Here is an 18,060-nt window from a genome sequence, read left to right as displayed (position 1 = left end):
CATCAGCTTATCTAGCTCAACTATTTTCTAATCTCCAACGGCATTAACTTCTTTATTTTTAAGAATATCCACATTTCCCACGAATCCTCGTTGATCTGAAAGGAAAATTCATCATGTTCTCTGTGTATCAGCGTGCCTTGTTCTCTGTTTGTGTCAAATAACCAATTCTTCAGCAGTATTTCATACATCACATTCCCAGCTTCGCCGCATTAAATACAATCACAATTCTCTATATCCCTCAAGTCCTGCAATGCTGATTCTCTTTGCCAGCAAAATGCCAGTTTGAAACAATTGATCAACTTCTTGCATATTCGATATCTGCAGGTTTCTCAGACTTCTCATTCTTCATATTTGTAAAATCGCCCATTTCCATGAAGGTTAATGCTTGTAGCTTCTCCTCCTTCTCTGAAAGTTGAAACTTCTACATTTCCATCAACAATTCTATCTCTACTAATTTCTAATATACAAGTGCGTGGACACTTTTATTTCGAACAACATTCACATTTTCAGCTACTCCTCATTTTCATTTACCTACAATTCCTGTACTTTTCATATTCTTACCAAATCTAGTTTTCTGCATTATCCCAATTATCAGTTTACAGCAACTTGATAGATTGAGCTCAATTGCACATTCTCCACATTCACTGCCAGTTTAATTTTACCATATCTTTCAACGTCTGCAAATTCTCGTCTCTGTACCATCAAAATGCCAAATTCAAATAACTGATCAACTCTGCATTTTCTCTATCAGCTGCTATTTGTTGCTCCCCTTAATTGCATCATCTCTCATTTCAATTAAATTCGGTGCTTGTAGCTTCTGCTGATTAGCTGAATGCACAAATATCTCCATTTCCATCAGCTTATCTAGCTCTACTATTTTCTAATCTCCAACGTCATTAACTTCTTTATTTTTAAGAATATCCACATTTCCCACGAATCCTCGTTGATCTGAAAGGAAAATTCATCATGTTCTCTGTGTATCAGCATACCTTGTTCTCTGTTTCTGTCAAATAACCAATTCTTCAGCAGTATTTCATACATCACATTCCCAGCTTCCCTGCATTAAATACAATCACAATTCTCTATATACCTCAAGTCCTGCAATGCTGATTCTGTTTGCCAGCAAAATGCCAGTTTGAAACAATTGTTCAACTTCTGCATATTCAATATCTGCAGGTTTCTCAGATTTCTCATTCTTCATATTTGTGAAATCTCCCATTTCCATGAAGGTTAATGCTTGTAGCTTCTCCTCCTTTCCTGAAAGTTGGAACTTCTACATTTCCATCAGCAATTCTATCTCTACTAATTTCTAATTACCAAGTGCGTGAACACTTTTATTTCGAACAACATTCACATTTTCAGTTACTCCTCATTTTCATTTACCTACAATTCCTGTACTTTTCATATTCTTTCCAAATTTAGTTTTCTGCATTATCCGAATTATCAGTTTACAGCAACTTGATAGATTGAGCTCAATTGCACATTCTCCACATTCATTGCCAGTTTAACTTTACCATATCTTTCAACGTCTGCAAATTCTCGTCTCTGTACCATCAAAATGCCAAATTCAAATAACTGATCAACTCTGCATTTTCTCTATCAGCTGCTATTTGTTGCTCCCCTTAATTGCATCATCTCTCATTTCAATTAAATTCGGTGCTTGTAGCTTCTGCTGATTAGCTGAATGTACAAATATCTCCATTTCCATCAGCTTATCTAGCTCTACTATTTTCTAATCTCCAACATCATTAACTTCTTTATTTTTAAGAATATCCACATTTCCCACGAATCCTCGTTGATCTGAAGGGAAAATTCATCATGTTTCCTGCGTATCAGCATACCTTGTTCTCTGTTTCTGTCAAATAACCAATTCTTCAGCAGTATTTCATACATCACATTCCCAGCTTCCCTGCATTAAATAAAATCACAATTCTCTATATCCCTCAAGTCCTGCGATGCTGATTCTGTTTGCCAGCAAAATGCCAGTTTGAAACAATTGTTCAACTTCTGCATATTCAATATCTGCAGGTTTCTCAGATTTCTCATTCTTCATATTTGTAAAATCTCCCATTTCCATGAAGGTTAATGCTTGTAGCTTCTCCTCCTTTCCTGAAAGTTGGAACTTCTACATTTCCATCAGCAATTCTATCTCTACTATTTTCTAATTACCAAGTGCGTGAACACTTTTATTTCGAACAACATTCACATTTTCAGTTACTCCTCATTTTCATTTACCTACAATTCCTGTACTTTTCATATTCTTTCCAAATTTAGTTTTCTGCATTATCCCAATTATCAGTTTACAGCAACTTGATAGATTGAGCTCAATTGCACATTCTCCACATTCATTGCCAGTTTAATTTTACCATATCTTTCAACGTCTGCAAATCCTCGTCTCTGTACCATCAAAATGCCAAATTCAAATAACTGATCAACTCTGCATTTTCTCTATCAGCTGCTATTTGTTGCTCCCCTTAATTGCATCATCTCTCATTTCAATTAAATTCGGTGCTTGTAGCTTCTGCTGATTAGCTGAATGCACAAATATCTCCATTTCCATCAGCTTATCTAGCTCTACTATTTTCTAATCTCCAACGTCATTAACTTCTTTATTTTTAAGAATATCCACATTTCCCACGAATCCTCGTTGATCTGAAAGGAAAATTCATCATGTTCTCTGTGTATCAGCATACCTTGTTCTCTGTTTCTGTCAAATAACCAATTCTTCAGCAGTATTTCATACATCACATTCCCAGCTTCCCTGCATTAAATACAATCACAATTCTCTATATCCCTCAAGTCCTGCAATGCTGATTCTGTTTGCCAGCAAAATGCCAGTTTGAAACAATTGATCAACTTCTTGCATATTCAATATCTGCAGGTTTCTCAGATTTCTCATTCTTCATATTTGTAAAATCTCCCATTTCCATGAAGGTTAATGCTTGTAGCTTCTCCTCCTTCTCTGAAAGATGGTACTTCTACATTTCCATCAGCAATTCTATCTCTACTAATTTCTAAAAACCAAGTGCATGAACACTTTTATTTCGAACATCTTTCACATTCTCAGCTACTCCTCACTTTCATCTACCTACAATTCCTGTACTTTTCATATTCTTTCCAAATTTAGTTTTCTGCATTATCCGAATTATCAGTTTACAGCAACTTGATAGATTGAGCTCAATTGCACATTCTCCACATTCTTTGCCAGTTTAACTTTACCATATCTTTCAACGTCTGCAAATCCACGTCTCTGTACCATCAAAATGCCAAATTCAAATACCTGATCAACCCTGCATTTTCTCTAGCAGCTGTAATTTGTTGCTCCCCTTAATTGCATCATCTCTCATTTCAATTAAATTCGTTGTTTGTAGCTTCTGCTGATTAGCTGAATGCATAAATATCTCCATTTCCATCAGCTTATCTAGCTCTACTATTTTCTAATCTCCAACGTCATTAACTTCTTTATTTTTAAGAATATCCACATTTCCCACGAATCCTCGTTGATCTGAAAGGAAAATTCATCATGTTCTCTGTGTATCAGCGTACCTTGTTCTCTGTTTCTGTCAAATAACCAATTCTTCAGCAGTATTTCATACATCACATTCCCAGCTTCCCTGCATTAAATACAATCACAATTCTCTATATCCCTCAAGTCCTGCAATGCTGATTCTGTTTGCCAGCAAAATGCCAGTTTGAAACAATTGATCAACTTCTTGCATATTCAATATCTGCAGGTTTCTCAGATTTCTCATTCTTCATATTTGTAAAATCTCCCATTTCCATGAAGGTTAATGCTTGTAGCTTCTCCTCTTTCTCTGAAAGTTGGAACTTCTACATTTCCATCAGCAATTCTATCTCTACTAATTTCTAAATACAAAGTGCGTGAACACTTATATTTCGAAAAACATGCACATTTTCAGCTACTCCTCATTTTCATTTACCGAAAATTCCTGTACTTTTCATATTCTTTCCAAATTTAGTTTTCTGCATTATCCAAATTATCAGTTTACAGCAACTTGATAGATTGAGCTCAATTGCACATTCTCCACATTCATTGCCAGTTTAATTTTACCATATCTTTCAACGTCTGCAAATCCTCGTCTCTGTACCATCAAAATGCCAAATTCAAATAACTGATCAACTCTGCATTTTCTCTATCAGCTGCTATTTGTTGCTCCCCTTAATTGCATCATCTCTCATTTCAATTAAATTCGGTGCTTGTAGCTTCTGCTGATTAGCTGAATGCACAAATATCTCCATTTCCATCAGCTTATCTAGCTCTACTATTTTCTAATCTCCAACGTCATTAACTTCTTTATTTTTAAGAATATCCACATTTCCCACGAATCCTCGTTGATCTGAAAGGAAAATTCATCATGTTCTCTGTGTATCAGCATACCTTGTTCTCTGTTTCTGTCAAATAACCAATTCTTCAGCAGTATTTCATACATCACATTCCCAGCTTCCCTGCATTAAATACAATCACAATTCTCTATATACCTCAAGTCCTGCAATGCTGATTCTGTTTGCCAGCAAAATGCCAGTTTGAAACAATTGATCAACTTCTTGCATATTCGATATCTGCAGGATTCTCAGACTTCTCATTCTTCATATTTGTAAAATCTCCCATTTCCTTAAAGGTTAATGGTTGTAGCTTCTCCTCCTTTCCTGAAAGTTGGAACTTCTACATTTCCATCAGCAATTCTATCTCTACTATTTTCTAATTACCAAGTGCCTGAACACTTTTATTTCGAACAACATTCACATTTTCAGTTACTCCTCATTTTCATTTACCTACAATTCCTGTACTTTTCATATTCTTTCCAAATTTAGTTTTCTGCATTATCCCAATTATCAGTTTACAGCAACTTGATAGATTGAGCTCAATTGCACATTCTCCACATTCATTGTCAGTTTAATTTTACCATATCTTTCAATGTCTGCAAATTCTCGTCTCTGTACCATCAAAATGCCAAATTCAAATAACTGATCAACTCTGCATTTTCTCTATCAGCTGCTATTTGTTGCTCCCCTTAATTGCATCATCTCTCATTTCAATTAAATTCGGTGCTTGTAGCTTCTGCTGATTAGCTGAATGCACAAATATCTCCATTTCCATCAGCTTATCTAGCTCTACTATTTTCTAATCTCCAACGTCATTAACTTCTTTATTTTTAAGAATATCCACATTTCCCACGAATCCTCGTTGATCTGAAAGGAAAATTCATCATGTTCTCTGTGTATCAGCATACCTTGTTCTCTGTTTCTGTCAAATAACCAATTCTTCAGCAGTATTTCATACATCACATTCCCAGCTTCCCTGCATTAAATACAATCACAATTCTCTATATACATCAAGTCCTGCAATGCTGATTCTGTTTGCCAGCAAAATGTCAGTTTGAAACAATTGTTCAACTTCTGCATATTCAATATCTGCAGGTTTCTCAGATTTCTCATTCTTCATATTTGTAAAATCTCCCATTTCCATCAAGGTTAATGCTTGTAGCTTCTCCTCCTTTCCTGAAAGTTGGATCTTCTACATTTCCATCAGCAATTCTATTTCTACTATTTTCTAATTACCAAGTGCGTGAACACTTTTATTTCGAACAACATTCACATTTTCAGTTACTCCTCATTTTCATTTACCTACAATTCCTCTACTTTTCATATTCTTTCCAAATTTAGTTTTCTGCATTATCCCAATTATCAGTTTACAGCAACTTGATAGATTGAGCTCAATTGCACATTCTCCACATTCATTGCCAGTTTAATTTTACCATATCTTTCAACGTCTGCAAATCCTCGTCTCTGTACCATAAAAATGCCAAATTCAAATAACTGATCAACTCTGCATTTTCTCTATCAGCTGTTATTTGTTGCTCCCCATTAATTGCATCATCTCTCATTTTAATTAAATTCGGTGCTTGTAGCTTCTGCTGATTAGCTGAATGCACAAATATCTCCATTTCCATCAGCTTATCTAGCTCTGCTACTTTCTAATCACCAACGTCATTAACTTCTTTATTTTTAAGAATATCCACATTTCCCACGAATCCTCGTTGATCTGAAAGGAAACTTCATCATGTTCTCTGTGTATCAGCATACCTTGTTCTCTGTTTCTGTCAAATAACCAATTCTTCAGCAGTATTTCATACATCACATTCCCAGCTTCCCTGCATTAAATACAATCACAATTCTCTATATACCTCAAGTCCTGCAATGCTGATTCTGTTTGCCAGCAAAATGCCAGTTTGAAACAATTGTTCAACTTCTTGCATATTCAATATCTGCAGGTTTCTCAGATTTCTCATTCTTCATATTTGTAAAATCTCCCATTTCCATGAAGGTTAATGCTTGTAGCTTCTCCTCCTTCCCAGAAAGTTGGAACTTCTACATTTCCATCAGCAATTCTATCTCTACTAATTTCTAATTACCAAGTGCGTGAACACTTTTATTTCGAACAACATTCACATTTTCAGTTACTCCTCATTTTCATTTACCTACAATTCCTGTACTTTTCATATTCTTTCCAAATTTAGTTTTCTGCATTATCCCAATTATCAGTTTACAGCAACTTGATAGATTGAGCTCAATTGCACATTCTCCACATTCATTGCCAGTTTAATTTTACCATATCTTTCAACGTCTGCAAATCCTCGTCTCTGTACCATCAAAATGCCAAATTGAAATAACTGATCAACTCTGCATTTTCTCTATATGCAGGTATTTTTTGCTCCCCTTAATTGCAACATCTCTCATTTCAATTAAATTCGGTGCTTGTAGCTTCTGCTGATTAGCTGAATGCACAAATATCTCCATTTCCATCAGCTTATCTAGCTCAACTATTTTCTAATCTCCAACGGCATTAACTTCTTTATTTTTAAGAATATCCACATTTCCCACGAATCCTCGTTGATCTGAAAGGAAAATTCATCATGTTCTCTGTGTATCAGCATACCTTGTTCTCTGTTTCTGTCAAATAACCAATTCTTCAGCAGTATTTCATACATCACATTCCCAGCTTCGCCGCATTAAATACAATCACAATTCTCTATATACATCAAGTCCTGCAATGCTGATTCTGTTTGCCAGCAAAATGCCAGTTTGAAACAATTGATCAACTTCTTGCATATTCGATATCTGCAGGTTTCTCAGATTTCTCATTCTTCATATTTGTAAAATCTCCCATTTCCATGAAGGTTAATGCTTGTAGCTTCTCCTCCTTTCCTGAAAGTTGGAACTTCTACATTTCCATCAGCAATTCTATCTCTACTAATTTCTAATTACCAAGTGCGTGAACACTTTTATTTCGAACAACATTCACATTTTCAGTTACTCCTCATTTTCATTTACCTACAATTCCTGTACTTTTCATATTCTTTCCAAATTTAGTTTTCTGCATTATCCCAATTATCAGTTTACAGCAACTTGATAGATTGAGCTCAATTGCACATTCTCCACATTCATTGCCAGTTTAATTTTACCATATCTTTCAACGTCTGCAAATCCTCGTCTCTGTACCATCAAAATGCCAAATTGAAATAACTGATCAACTCTGCATTTTCTCTATATGCAGTTATTTTTTGCTCCCCTTAATTGCAACATCTCTCATTTCAATTAAATTCGCTGCTTGTAGCTTCTGCTGATTAGCTGAATGCACAAATATCTCCATTTCCATCAGCTTATCTAGCTCTACTATTTTCTAATCTCCAACGTCATTAACTTCTTTATTTTTAAGAATATCCACATTTCCCACGAATCCTCGTTGATCTGAAAGGAAAATTCATCATGTTCTCTGTGTATCAGCATACCTTGTTCTCTGTTTCTGTCAAATAACCAATTCTTCAGCAGTATTTCATACATCACATTCCCAGCTTCGCCGCATTAAATACAATCACAATTCTCTATATCCCTCAAGTCCTGCAATGCTGATTCTGTTTGCCAGCAAAATGCCAGTTTGAAACAATTGATCAACTTCTTGCATATTCGATATCTGCAGGTTTCTCAGACTTCTCATTCTTCATATTTGTAAAATCGCCCATTTCCATGAAGGTTAATGCTTGTAGCTTCTCCTCCTTCTCTGAAAGTTAAACTTCTACATTTCCATCAGCAATTCTATCTCTACTAATTTCTAATTACAAGTGCGTGGACACTTTTATTTCGAACAACATTCACATTTTCAGCTACTCCTCATTTTCATTTACCTACAATTCCTGTACTTTTCATATTCTTTCCAAATTTAGTTTTCTGCATTATCCCAATTATCAGTTTACAGCAACTTGATAGATTGAGCTCAATTGCACATTCTCCACATTCATTGCCAGTTTAATTTTACCATATCTTTCAACATCTGCAAATTCTCGTCTCTGTACCATCAAAATGCCAAATTCAAATAACTGATCAACTCTGCATTTTCTCTATCAGCTGCTATTTGTTGCTCCCCTTAATTGCATCATCTCTCATTTCAATTAAATTCGGTGCTTGTAGCTTCTGCTGATTAGCTGAATGCACAAATATCTCCATTTCCATCAGCTTATCTAGCTCTACTATTTTCTAATCTCCAACGTCATTAACTTCTTTATTTTTAAGAATATCCACATTTCCCACGAATCTTCGTTGATCTGAAAGGAAAATTCATCATGTTCTCTGTGTATCAGCATACCTTGTTCTCTGTTTCTGTCAAATAACCAATTCTTCAGCAGTATTTCATACATCACATTCCCAGCTTCCCTGCATTAAATACAATCACAATTCTCTATATACCTCAAGTCCTGCAATGCTGATTCTGTTTGCCAGCAAAATGCCAGTTTGAAACAATTGATCAACTTCTTGCATATTCAATATCTGCAGGTTTCTCAGATTTCTCATTCTTCATATTTGTAAAATCTCCCATTTCCATGAAGGTTAATGCTTGTAGCTTCTCCTCCTTTCCTGAAAGTTGGAACTTCTACATTTCCATCAGCAATTCTATCTCTACTAATTTCTAATTACCAAGTGCGTGAACACTTTTATTTCGAACAACATTCACATTTTCAGTTACTCCTCATTTTCATTTACCTACAATTCCTGTACTTTTCATATTCTTTCCAAATTTAGTTTGCTGCATTATCCCAATTATCAGTTTACAGCAACTTGATAGATTGAGCTCAATTGCACATTCTCCACATTCATTGCCAGTTTAATTTTACCATATCTTTCAACGTCTGCAAATTCTCGTCTCTGTACCATCAAAATGCCAAATTCAAATAACTGATCAACTCTGCATTTTCTCTATCAGCTGCTATTTGTTGCTCCCCTTAATTGCATCATCTCTCATTTCAATTAAATTCGGTGCTTGTAGCTTCTGCTGATTAGCTGAATGCACAAATATCTCCATTTCCATCAGCTTATCTAGCTCTACTATTTTCTAATCTCCAACGTCATTAACTTCTTTATTTTTAAGAATATCCACATTTCCCACGAATCCTCGTTGATCTGAAAGGAAAATTCATCATGTTCTCTGTGTATCAGCATACCTTGTTCTCTGTTTCTGTCAAATAACCAATTCTTCAGCAGTATTTCATACATCACATTCCCAGCTTCCCTGCATTAAATACAATCACAATTCTCTATATACATCAAGTCCTGCAATGCTGATTCTGTTTGCCAGCAAAATGCCAGTTTGAAACAATTGTTCAACTTCTGCATATTCAATATCTGCAGGTTTCTCAGATTTCTCATTCTTCATATTTGTAAAATCTCCCATTTCCATGAAGGTTAATGCTTGTCGCTTCTCCTCCTTTCCTGAAAGTCGGAACTTCTACATTTCCATCTGCAATTCTATCTCTACTATTTTCTCATTACCAAGTGCGTGAACACTTTTATTTCGAACAACATTCACATTTTCAGTTACTCCTCATTTTCATTTACCTACAATTCCTGTACTTTTCATATTCTTTCCAAATTTAGTTTTCTGCATTATCCCAATTATCAGTTTACAGCAACTTGATAGATTGAGCTCAATTGCACATTCTCCACATTCATTGCCAGTTTAATTTTACCATATCTTTCAACGTCTGCAAATCCTCGTCTCTGTACCATCAATATGCCAAATTGAAATAACTGATCAACACTGCATTTTCTCTATATGCAGTTATTTTTTGCTCCCCTTAATTGCAACATGTCTCATTTCAATTAAATTCGCTGCTTGTAGCTTCTGCTGATTAGCTGAATGTATAAATATCTCCATTTCCATCAGCTTATCTAGCTCAACTATTTTCTAATCTCCAACGGCATTAACTTCTTTATTTTTAAGAATATCCACATTTCCCACGAATCCTCGTTGATCTGAAAGGAAAATTCATCATGTTCTCTGTGTATCAGCGTGCCTTGTTCTCTGTTTGTGTCAAATAACCAATTCTTCAGCAGTATTTCATACATCACATTCCCAGCTTCGCCGCATTAAATACAATCACAATTCTCTATATCCCTCAAGTCCTGCAATGCTGATTCTCTTTGCCAGCAAAATGCCAGTTTGAAACAATTGATCAACTTCTTGCATATTCGATATCTGCAGGTTTCTCAGACTTCTCATTCTTCATATTTGTAAAATCGCCCATTTCCATGAAGGTTAATGCTTGTAGCTTCTCCTCCTTCTCTGAAAGTTGAAACTTCTACATTTCCATCAGCAATTCTATCTCTACTAATTTCTAATATACAAGTGCGTGGACACTTTTATTTCGAACAACATTCACATTTTCAGCTACTCCTCATTTTCATTTACCTACAATTCCTGTACTTTTCATATTCTTACCAAATCTAGTTTTCTGCATTATCCCAATTATCAGTTTACAGCAACTTGATAGATTGAGTGCAATTGCACATTCTCCACATTCACTGCCAGTTTAATTTTACCATATCTTTCAACGTCTGCAAATTCTCGTCTCTGTACCATCAAAATGCCAAATTCAAATAACTGATCAACTCTGCATTTTCTCTATCAGCTGGTATTTGTTGCTCCCCTTAATTGCATCATCTCTCATTTCAATTAAATTCGGTGCTTGTAGCTTCTGCTGATTAGCTGAATGCACAAATATCTCCATTCCCATCAGCTTATCTAGCTCTACTATTTTCTAATCTCTAACGTCATTAACTTCTTTATTTTTAAGAATATCCACATTTCCCACGAATCCTCGTTGATCTGAAAGGAAAATTCATCATGTTCTCTGTGTATCAGCATACCTTGTTCTCTGTTTCTGTCAAATAACCAATTCTTCAGCAGTATTTCATACATCACATTCCCAGCTTCCCTGCATTAAATACAATCACAATTCTCTATATACCTCAAGTCCTGCAATGCTGATTCTGTTTGCCAGCAAAATGCCAGTTTGAAACAATTGATCAACTTCTTGCATATTCAATATCTGCAGGTTTCTCAGATTTCTCATTCTTCATATTTGTAAAATCTTCCATTTCCATGAAGGTTAATGCTTGTAGCTTCTCCTCCTTCCCAGAAAGTTGGATCTTCTACAATTCCCTCAGCAATTCTATCTGTACTAATTTCTAATTACCAAGTGCGTGAACACTTTTATTTCGAACAACATTCACATTTTCAGTTTCTCCTCATTTTCATTTACCTACAATTCCTGTACTTTTCATATTCTTTCCAAATTTAGTTTTCTGCATTATCCCAATTATCAGTTTACAGCAACTTGATAGATTGAGCTCAATTGCACATTCTCCACATTCATTGCCAGTTTAATTTTACCATATCTTTCAACGTCTGCAAATTCTCGTCTCTGTACCATCAAAATGCCAAATTCAAATAACTGATCAACTCTGCATTTTCTCTATCAGCTGCTATTTGTTGCTCCCCTTAATTGCATCATCTCTCATTTCAATTAAATTCGGTGCTTGTAGCTTCTGCTGATTAGCTGAATGCACAAATATCTCCATTTCCATCAGCTTATCTAGCTCTACTATTTTCTAATCTCCAACGTCATTAACTTCTTTATTTTTAAGAATATCCACATTTCCCACGAATCCTCGTTGATCTGAAAGGAAAATTCATCATGTTCTCTGTGTATCAGCATACCTTGTTCTCTGTTTCTGTCAAATAACCAATTCTTCAGCAGTATTTCATACATCACATTCCCAGCTTCCCTGCATTAAATACAATCACAATTCTCTATATACCTCAAGTCCTGCAATGCTGATTCTGTTTGCCAGCAAAATGCCAGTTTGAAACAATTGATCAACTTCTTGCATATTCAATATCTGCAGGTTTCTCAGATTTCTCATTCTTCATATTTGTAAAATCTCCCATTTCCATGAAGGTTAATGCTTGTAGCTTCTCCTCCTTTCCTGAAAGTTGGAACTTCTACATTTCCATCAGCAATTCTATCTCTACTATTTTCTAATTACCAAGTGCGTGAACACTTTTATTTCGAACAACATTCACATTTTCAGTTACTCCTCATTTTCATTTACCTACAATTCCTGTACTTTTCATATTCTTTCCAAATTTAGTTTTCTGCATTATCCCAATTATCAGTTTACAGCAACTTGATAGATTGAGCTCAATTGCACATTCTCCACATTCATTGCCAGTTTAATTTTACCATATCTTTCAACGTCTGCAAATCCTCGTCTCTGTACCATCAAAATGCCAAATTGAAATAACTGATCAACTCTGCATTTTCTCTATCAGCTGGTATTTGTTGCTCCCCTTAATTGCATCATCTCTCATTTCAATTAAATTCGGTGCTTGTAGCTTCTGCTGATTAGCTGAATGCACAAATATCTCCATTTCCATCAGCTTATCTAGCTCTACTATTTTCTAATCTCAAACGGCATTAACTTCTTTATTTTTAAGAATATCCACATTTCCCACGAATCTTCGTTGATCTGAAAGGAAAATTCATCATGTTCTCTGTGTATCAGCATACCGTGTTCTATGTTTCTGTCAAATAACCAATTCTTCAGCAGTATTTCATACATCACATTCCCAGCTTCCCTGCATTAAATACAATCACAATTCTCTATATACCTCAAGACCTGCAATGATGATTCTGTGTGCCAGCAAAATGCCAGTTTGAAACAATTGATCAACTTCTTGCATATTCGATATCTGCAGGATTCTCAGACTTCTCATTCTTCATATTTGTAAAATCTCCCATTTCCATGAAGGTTAATGCTTGTAGCTTCTCCTCCTTCTCTGAAAGTTAAACTTCTACATTTCCATCAACAATTCTATCTCTACTAATTTCTAATATACAAGTGCGTGAACACTTTTATTTCGAACAACATTCACATTTTCAGCTACTCCTCATTTTCATTTACCTGCAATTCCTGTACTTTTCATATTCTTTCCAAAATTAGTTTTCTGCTTTATCCAAATTATCAGTTTACAGCAACTTGATAGATTGAGCTCAACTGCACATTCTCCACCTTCATTGCCAGTTTAATTTTACCATATCTTTCAACGTCTGCAAATCCTCGTCTCTGTACCATCAAAATGCCAAATTCAAATAACTGATCAACTCTGCATTTTCTCTATCAGCTGCTATTTGTTGCTCCCCTTAATTGCATCATCTCTCATTTCAATTAAATTCGGTGCTTGTAGCTTCTGCTGATTAGCTGAATGCACAAATATCTCCATTTCCATCAGCTTATCTAGCTCTACTATTTTCTAATCTCCAACGTCATTAACTTCTTTATTTTTAAGAATATCCACATTTCCCACGAATCTTCGTTGATCTGAAAGGAAAATTCATCATGTTCTCTGTGTATCAGCATACCTTGTTCTCTGTTTCTGTCAAATAACCAATTCTTCAGCAGTATTTCATACATCACATTCCCAGCTTCCCTGCATTAAATACAATCACAATTCTCTATATACCTCAAGTCCTGCAATGCTGATTCTGTTTGCCAGCAAAATGCCAGTTTGAAACAATTGATCAACTTCTTGCATATTCAATATCTGCAGGTTTCTCAGATTTCTCATTCTTCATATTTGTAAAATCTCCCATTTCCATGAAGGTTAATGCTTGTAGCTTCTCCTCCTTTCCTGAAAGTTGGAACTTCTACATTTCCATCAGCAATTCTATCTCTACTAATTTCTAATTACCAAGTGCGTGAACACTTTTATTTCGAACAACATTCACATTTTCAGTTACTCCTCATTTTCATTTACCTACAATTCCTGTACTTTTCATATTCTTTCCAAATTTAGTTTTCTGCATTATCCCAATTATCAGTTTACAGCAACTTGATAGATTGAGCTCAATTGCACATTCTCCACATTCATTGCCAGTTTAATTTTACCATATCTTTCAACGTCTGCAAATTCTCGTCTCTGTACCATCAAAATGCCAAATTCAAATAACTGATCAACTCTGCATTTTCTCTATCAGCTGCTATTTGTTGCTCCCCTTAATTGCATCATCTCTCATTTCAATTAAATTCGGTGCTTGTAGCTTCTGCTGATTAGCTGAATGCACAAATATCTCCATTTCCATCAGCTTATCTAGCTCTACTATTTTCTAATCTCCAACGTCATTAACTTCTTTATTTTTAAGAATATCCACATTTCCCACGAATCCTCGTTGATCTGAAAGGAAAATTCATCATGTTCTCTGTGTATCAGCATACCTTGTTCTCTGTTTCTGTCAAATAACCAATTCTTCAGCAGTATTTCATACATCACATTCCCAGCTTCCCTGCATTAAATACAATCACAATTCTCTATATCCTCAAGTCCTGCAATGCTGATTCTGTTTGCCAGCAAAATGCCAGTTTGAAACAATTGATCAACTTCTTGCATATTCAATATCTGCAGGTTTCTCAGATTTCTCATTCTTCATATTTGTAAAATCTCCCATTTCCATGAAGGTTAATGCTTGTAGCTTCTCCTCCTTTCCTGAAAGTCGGAACTTCTACATTTCCATCTGCAATTCTATCTCTACTATTTTCTCATTACCAAGTGCGTGAACACTTTTATTTCGAACAACATTCACATTTTCAGTTACTCCTCATTTTCATTTACCTACAATTCCTGTACTTTTCATATTCTTTCCAAATTTAGTTTTCTGCATTATCCCAATTATCAGTTTACAGCAACTTGATAGATTGAGCTCAATTGCACATTCTCCACATTCATTGCCAGTTTAATTTTACCATATCTTTCAACGTCTGCAAATCCTCGTCTCTGTACCATCAATATGCCAAATTGAAATAACTGATCAACACTGCATTTTCTCTATATGCAGTTATTTTTTGCTCCCCTTAATTGCAACATGTCTCATTTCAATTAAATTCGCTGCTTGTAGCTTCTGCTGATTAGCTGAATGTACAAATATCTCCATTTCCATCAGCTTATCTAGCTCAACTATTTTCTAATCTCCAACGGCATTAACTTCTTTATTTTTAAGAATATCCACATTTCCCACGAATCCTCGTTGATCTGAAAGGAAAATTCATCATGTTCTCTGTGTATCAGCGTACCTTGTTCTCTGTTTGTGTCAAATAACCAATTCTTCAGCAGTATTTCATACATCACATTCCCAGCTTCGCCGCATTAAATACAATCACAATTCTCTATATCCCTCAAGTCCTGCAATGCTGATTCTCTTTGCCAGCAAAATGCCAGTTTGAAACAATTGATCAACTTCTTGCATATTCGATATCTGCAGGTTTCTCAGACTTCTCATTCTTCATATTTGTAAAATCGCCCATTTCCATGAAGGTTAATGCTTGTAGCTTCTCCTCCTTTTCTGAAAGTTGAAACTTCTACATTTCCATCAGCAATTCCATCTCTACTAATTTCTAATATACAAGTGCGTAGACACTTTTATTTCGAGCAACATTCACATTTTAGCTACTCCTCATTTTCATTTACCTACAATTCCTGTACTTTTCATATTCTTTCCAAATTTAGTTTTCTGCATTATCCCAATTATCAGTTTACAGCAACTTGATAGATTGAGCTCAATTGCACATTCTCCACATTCATTGCCAGTTTAATTTTACCATATCTTTCAACGTCTGCAAATTCTCGTCTCTGTACCATCAAAATGCCAAATTCAAATAACTGATCAACTCTGCATTTTCTCTATCAGCTGGTATTTGTTGCTCCCCTTAATTGCATCATCTCTCATTTCAATTAAATTCGGTGCTTGTAGCTTCTGCTGATTAGCTGAATGCACAAATATCTCCATTTCCATCAGCTTATCTAGCTCTACTATTTTCTAATCTCCAACGTCATTAACTTCTTTATTTTTAAGAATATCCACATTTCCCACGAATCCTCGTTGATCTGAAAGGAAAATTCATCATGTTCTCTGTGTATCAGCATACCTTGTTCTCTGTTTCTGTCAAATAACCAATTCTTCAGCAGTATTTCATACATCACATTCCCAGCTTCCCTGCATTAAATACAATCACAATTCTCTATATACCTCAAGTCCTGCAATGCTGATTCTGTTTGCCAGCAAAATGCCAGTTTGAAACAATTGATCAACTTCTTGCATATTCAATATCTGCAGGTTTCTCAGATTTCTCATTCTTCATATTCGTAAAATCTTCCATTTCCATGAAGGTTAATGCTTGTAGCTTCTCCTCCTTCCATGAAAGTTGGAACTTCTACATTTCCATCAGCAATTCTATCTCTACTAATTTCTAATTACCAAGTGCGTGAACACTTTTATTTCGAACAACATTCACATTTTCAGTTACTCCTCATTTTCATTTACCTACAATTCCTGTACTTTTCATATTCTTTCCAAATTTAGTTTTCTGCATTATCCCAATTATCAGTTTACAGCAACTTGATAGATTGAGCTCAATTGCACATTCTCCACATTCATTGCCAGTTTAATTTTACCATATCTTTCAACGTCTGCAAATCTCGTCTCTGTACCATCAAAATGCCAAATTCAAATAACTGATCAACTCTGCATTTTCTCTATCAGCTGCTATTTGTTGCTCCCCTTAATTGCATCATCTCTCATTTCAATTAAATTCGGTGCTTGTAGCTTCTGCTGATTAGGTGAATGCACAAATATCTCCATTTCCATCAGCTTATCTAGCTCTACTATTTTCTAATCTCCAACGTCATTAACTTCTTTATTTTTAAGAATATCGACATTTCCCACGAATCCTTGTTGATCTGAAAGGAAAATTCATCATGTTCTCTGTGTATCAGCATACCTTGTTCTCTGTTTCTGTCAAATAACCAATTCTTCAGCAGTATTTCATACATCACATTCCCAGCTTCCCTGAATTAAATACAATCACAATTCTCTATATACCTCAAGTCCTGCAATGCTGATTCTGTTTGCCAGCAAAATGCCAGTTTGAAACAATTGATCAACTTCTTGCATATTCAATATCTGCAGGTTTCTCAGATTTCTCATTCTTCATATTTGTAAAATCTCCCATTTCCATGAAGGTTAATGCTTGTAGCTTCTCCTCCTTTCCTGAAAGTTGGAACTTCTACATTTCCATCAGCAATTCTATCTCTACTATTTTCTAATTACCAAGTGCGTGAACACTTTTATTTCGAACAACATTCACATTTTCAGTTACTCCTCATTTTCATTTACCTACAATTCCTGTACTTTTCATATTCTTTCCAAATTTAGTTTTCTGCATTATCCCAATTATCAGTTTACAGCAACTTGATAGATTGAGCTCAATTGCACATTCTCCACATTCATTGCCAGTTTAATTTTACCATATCTTTCAACGTCTGCAAATCCTCGTCTCTGTACCATCAATATGCCAAATTGAAATAACTGATCAACACTGCATTTTCTCTATATGCAGTTATTTTTTGCTCCCCTTAATTGCAACATGTCTCATTTCAATTAAATTCGGTGCTTGTAGCTTCTGCTGATTAGCTGAATGTATAAATATCTCCATTTCCATCAGCTTATCTAGCTCAACTATTTTCTAATCTCCAACGGCATTAACTTCTTTATTTTTAAGAATATCCACATTTCCCACGAATCCTCGTTGATCTGAAAGGAAAATTCATCATGTTCTCTGTGTATCAGCGTACCTTGTTCTCTGTTTGTGTCA

Source organism: Carcharodon carcharias, chromosome 16 (genome assembly GCF_017639515.1).
Source record: "Carcharodon carcharias isolate sCarCar2 chromosome 16, sCarCar2.pri, whole genome shotgun sequence".
NCBI classification, from domain to species: domain Eukaryota; kingdom Metazoa; phylum Chordata; class Chondrichthyes; order Lamniformes; family Lamnidae; genus Carcharodon; species Carcharodon carcharias.
Note: the sequence above shows the minus strand (reverse complement) of the source record.